The sequence below is a fragment of the Neltuma alba genome, unplaced genomic scaffold (assembly GCF_004799145.2).
Source record: "Neltuma alba isolate B1F8T4 unplaced genomic scaffold, ASM479914v2 tig00002446_pilon, whole genome shotgun sequence".
Lineage (NCBI taxonomy): Eukaryota > Viridiplantae > Streptophyta > Magnoliopsida > Fabales > Fabaceae > Neltuma > Neltuma alba.
In genome coordinates, this window is record NW_021632864.1 from 1158931 (window position 1) to 1164930 (window position 6000).

Genomic DNA, 6000 nt, shown 5'->3' on the forward strand with positions numbered 1-6000 from the left:
CATGGGACGATGAAAAGCAGGTGCGGTTTAGAGAGAGATTTCCATTTTTCCTCACACGCTTTTAATATTACTTTGAACATATTTTATGGAAAACAAGTGGTATTATAGTATATTTATTTAACTACTTATTAAGAGAGAATCTGACGTCATGTAAATTTACAAATGACCTTTTGTAAGCGCATGATTTCAAGTGCACCTTTCCATTCTTTCCAAGGAACAACAAAGGAAAAGAAAACTCAGTCCAAACAGGAACTTAACAGTACTTACATAGATGTAAACTTCGGATTTTGTAATTTTATCCCAAACTAGGAGTTGAATATATACATTCTTATTCTGACCAAAAAAAAAAGAAGAAGAAGAATATACACATTCTTATAACATACAACATTTAAGCACACTGATTACCCTCTTATTATTATTACTACTACTACTACAGGGAGCACATCATGTTGTTCAATAACGGTGGGCTAACTTCTCCTTCTCCTTGTATTGTTGAACATACCTGCATCCGGTAGAAACAAGTACCGGTCATTAGCTATTTAATTCCTTTAATTAATACCCCAAAAAACCAAAAAAGTAAACATTTCGAATCCTCAGTCTTGACCGCTTAATTATTTATTGGATCCCGTAATTACATCTATTTATAAAGTATTTTTAACATATTTCAACACATCAATTCAATTTTACTAACTCTATTTTATAACTTTACCGGTATGTAATATATAAATATTTTAAAAAATAACTATTTACATAGTGATGGATAAAACAGTACATGTCAAAAATTAAATAAAGTGAGCTATAAATATAACAACAAAAAGGACATTTAATTTGTGTTATAGATAGGCACGGAGGAGTGTTAATTAATTGATCGTTTCCCCATGTGATTACGGATCTAATGAATCAGAACGAGTCTTGGATTTAGAGCTCAAACAATAGCTATATTAGCGATCCCCATATTCAAAAGTTTGAGCTTTTAAAGTTTTCTTAAACATGAAAGACGCAGTATCATCGAGATTAATTAATTAGGACAGGAAGTGATGTTTTAAGCTAGTCCAGAATGAGCAGTTGTATAAGCTTCAACAATAAATTCCATACAGAGATCTATCGAAGATTCTGCTCTAAGTAAAATTCGCAGTTATTGAAACAGTTAATGAGCTATATTCATGCTCGCAGATTTTTTGTTCTAGTGGTTGATGAAAGAAAAGAATTAAAGAAAAGGAAAAAGGTAAGGAGGGAGGGAGGAAAATTACGCGTAGGTGCCGACGAGGGGAGAGAGGAAGAGGACAGCGTTGAGCCAATTCTCGGAGACTTTTGTTGGATCTTTCCGGGCAAGTCCTTGTAGAGTCCGCTCATCACTTTCTGCTGAAACGGCGACAGCGCGTACACGACGGCCTTCATCCTCACCGGCTGCTTCCCCATTGTCGGACGATCTGAGAATGCGACGGAGCCACACTGGTGTCCTTCTCTGGTTCTGCTCCTTTGAAATTCAGTTCTTATTAGCGACTCAAGCTCCCTCTAGAACCTCCGACACAGTTCTTTCTCCTCTTTCTTATAAAAATGGTCTTCCCTTCAAATGACCACGTCAGCTTTCTATCCACCGTGTCAATATCCCACACAGTCTAATGACTTTTTTTTTAAAAAAATATATATATTTATATGTGCGTGTATATATATTTATATATATATATATATATATATATATTTATATGATATATAGTTCAGTGACGGGAATGGACGTCCAGCGTCCCGCGCGCCCCATACTGTCTCGGAGCTGGGATTAGGAGCGTCTGCTGCCGCCGCGTCTACTGTTTTTTAAATTTACCTTATTTCCCAAATATATTTTTCTGCTTCTTTTGTTTATTAGGTTTTAGAGTTAAGGTGCGTCTAGCACCCGAACTATTTTCCAGGTACACCTAGTGTCCGAAAGTAATTTTTATTACATCCAGTGTTTCAAACTAATTAAAACGGTGTATTCATATCTCGGGTTAACAAAAAAGTTAAGTTTGATCATTATTTACTGACTCAGTCGAAGGTTGATCGACGTGGCGGACACGTAGATGTCTGATGTGTATTATTTTGATGGGTTAAGATACGCCTAGCACCCCGAACTATTTTTCCAGGTGCGCCTAGTGTCTTAAAGTAATTTTTTATGTATTCAGTGTCCCAAACTAATTAAAACGGTGCGTCCACATCCCAGGCTAAAAGAAAAGTCTCGTTTGACCGTTACCTTACCGACTCAGTTGAAGATTGACAGAAAAATCTTACATGGTGGACACACAGATGTTTGATGTGTATTATTTCAACTAAAGCTCCCAAGATGAGCCCGGTAGCAGCGGGTGTTTTTTCGCAAAGTGACGACGATGTCGACGAGGTGACCACAGGAAAGTTCATTATGTCCTAGGAGGAGGAAAACAAACACGAGTCGGATGAGGAGTTAATAGAAACGGAGATGGAAGTGTGTGGTGGAAGAAATGGGATAAAATCTTAAAGACGAGGATGGGATTGAATGGGTGGTACATGTACCAAGATTTAAGAGGATGGATCGGTGGTCTTTCTTTTTTTTAAGTTTTAAAACTGGCAGAAGATAAATGTTAGAAGAGGAAGAAATAAATTGAATTTTCAGTCAAAATAATACACATCAGATGCCTGTGTGTCCGCCATCTAGAATTTTTCATTCACCCTTCAGCTGAGTTATTAAGGTAATGGTCAAATGAGACTTTTCTGTTAGCTTGGGATGTGGACGTACTGTTTTAATTAGTTTGAAACACTAGATACACAAAATATTACTTTAGGATATTGGGTGCACCTAAAAAAATAGTTCGGGGTGCTGGGTACACGTTGGCCCATCAAAATAATACACATCAGATGCCTACGTGTCCGCCACGTCGGTCAACCTTCTGCTGAGGCAGCAAATAACGGTCAAATTTAACTTTTCTGTTAGCCCGGGATATGGATGCACCGTTTTAATGAGTTTGGGACACTGGATGCACCGAAAATTACTTTAGGACACTAGGTGCACCTGGAAAAATAGTTCGGGATGCTGGACGCACCTTAACCCTAGATTTTATATAAGATGAGTAATATTTTAGGTATAGTTTTGAATTATTCACAATTAAAAAAAAACTCTAAAGTTTTGTAGTTTCTTTTTAATGTAGATTTTAAAAAAAAAAACTGTAGAAAATTCAGAACATCATATTTTTTTTCTATAAGATATCAAAATATCACTTATTTTATGCAGAATTCAGTTATAAAAGAAACGGGAAAACACACACGGAAAGTAGAAAAAATTCGAGGAGCAGCAAAACCTCGAGTCCTATAATTCTGCATGTCCCGTTTTCTTGGGCTAGGTTTGTCCTGCCCTAAAGTGGCCGGGTCCGGATACTGGCAAATATTCCCACTGTATTCTTCAGACATTTTTATTTTATCTACTACTTTTGTTTTTTAATATAAGATTTTGTTTGATTTTTATTTTAGTACTAAATATAAAATTTTTATTTTATTTTATCTCTCATATTTATCTTTTTTTTAAGATAGTCCTTCTAATCATGATAGTTTTCGCTAATATACTTGATTAGTAAGGATATTTTAGGAAATGCAACATCTATTTGTTACAAATAACTAATTTATCTTATTTTCTTAATCTACTTAAATTAGTCAACTACTTCTTATATTTAGGATCGGCGGTATTAGCTTCTAAATATAAGGAGAGATATTATAGTACCTTATAGTTACAGAATCGTAGGAGTGGCAAAAAAAAAAAACAAAAGGTTTAAAATGGTAATATCTTGTCATGATTTTTAAGAATAATATGATAAAATTGGTGTAATTTTAATTTTTTTTAAAGATAGCAATATATATATATATATATATATATAAAAGATTGTACGAATTCATGACGCGGCAAGATGTGAGTACATCTTGCTTTTTTTCTATCAATTAATAATCAAATGAAAAAAAAAAAAAAACAAAACAATTAGGACGATGAGGCATTAAACGCTTATTAAACTTAACACGGCACCTCAAATGTCAAATCAGATCCGTTGAAAAGTAATTTCATTAGGAGAAGGGTAATTTAATCAATTTCTTAAAATTCATTTGATTAACTTAAGGATCAAAAGACCAAATTGGAGGACTATTTTGCAATATCTGGATTCTAAAATGCAAATTGATTTCGATCTATTGCTTCCACACCAGTCACTCCTCTCAAATAAATTCAACAAAACACAGGTATTAGTTTGGGTGCTTACCACACTGCTCGTCAGATATGATACATTAAAGTGCAAATAATTATGAAAATTAGTTTTGAAACATCCTACCTTTGAGACACTCAACTTAGTCCCACATATCATCATAGAAATTGATATTTCAATAATAAAAGCAGCAAACCAACATGATTGTAAAAAGAATCATAATCATGTGATAGGCATAATTATACCCTGATTACTATTCCTAAAAAGCGCCTCAAGCCACTACCTTAAAGAGAAATTCCACTTATTTAACTGAACTTGTTCACCTTCTTGTGGATCCACAAATAAACAAAATAAAAAGAAGCAAATCCAACGATTCTGAACCTACTAATCAAGTGCAGTCCAATTCAGCAGCAATAAGATCATAATAAATGCAATATTTCCCAAATTAACTAAATGAATGGAAACTAGTCTAATTGTCATGGGTGGCAATTAACAATAAATCAAGCATAACAATTATGGAAGGCTGACTACTCCCCAAAGTAGCCTCACGCCTCCGGTGTTTTCCCTGTTGCTCTCACTTGAAAAGTGATAAAAGTAATGGGGTGAGACAAAACGTCTCAATAACTCAATTCCTATCTACCTTACCCAGCAACACTACCCGTGAGATGCCAGATGGAACTCATAATTTAAGCAGCTAACCAGGTGATTAAATCAACAGTTCAAGCATATCACAAAGGTGTTTATGACAATAATAGAGCTATAACTATAACAATTAAAAGTATAGCAAGACAATAAAGTATACAACACATGGAAGTTTGCATTCTATTTTATTACTAATTCCAACCTTATCTCCTCCTTATTCTCGCCGACGTGAACCCATGGGCTAATTGCTACCCACCAGTGTGATGCGGACTGGCCAAAGTCGGCAGAGCACACAGGGGCCATAGGTTCCTCTAGTAGGGGATGCTGCCCCCAGGGATGCTGCCTGGGTATGAACCACTAGAGTGTCGCAAGCCTGGGGGATGCTGCCCCGGCATTGGAAGTGGCCAACCATCGAGCGCCATGTGGTGGCCGTGCCACGTGGTCACAAATATCATGTCTCAATCACGACCTCCTCTATTAATAACAATTAATCAGTCCATCTTAATTACCATTTGGTTAGTCTTAACAACTGCTTCTCATCATGATGGGTCTCACACAAATTATAGAACAAACAGTTAAGATAATCAAGGCTAAATAACTTAGTTTCTTTCATCCAGTATCTTGAAGAAATAACTGTTCCACCGAGCAGTTTTATAATAGCAAAAAGTCCAATATATTAGCCAATAATTAAGTTTTCATTTTGAAATTTTCATAAAGCTCACTGATTGTCTCGATAAGTGAGGCAAATAAGAAGAGAGTTACCTAGTGCTCTAGCAAAAGTCACTCTAAAATCCTTAATCGCAGTCTACAAAATCACAACACAATATTTATTACTATACCACTCGGAACCACTCTAGAGCTACTCTAAGACTTGAGGATACTCTAAGGAACCTAAGTAAATATTATCAAATTCTCATATTTGGAATTCAATACTTCTCATTTTCTTTCTAAAGAGATGTTGTGAAAAGTTTGTCATCATATAAATAAAAATGAAAACATTTAGACTTAACTTGGTATCACTGTTTTCGATAACTAAAAAAAACTCCTTCATGATAATTTATATCCATTATTTGAATGGTGGAGTTACATAGAAAAAATATATTAATTTTCTGAAGCAAAAATTAATATACATATATATATATAAACGAAACAATTGTTTTTGCTAGCC

The 6000-nt window shown here is 35.0% G+C and overlaps 1 pseudogene; it reads right to left on the minus strand.

The window, feature by feature from the left end:
* Positions 1-405: 405 nt before the first annotated feature.
* Positions 406-1490, minus strand: LOC114727685 (cytochrome b-c1 complex subunit 8-like; annotated as a pseudogene).
* Positions 1491-6000: the final 4510 nt, after the last annotated feature.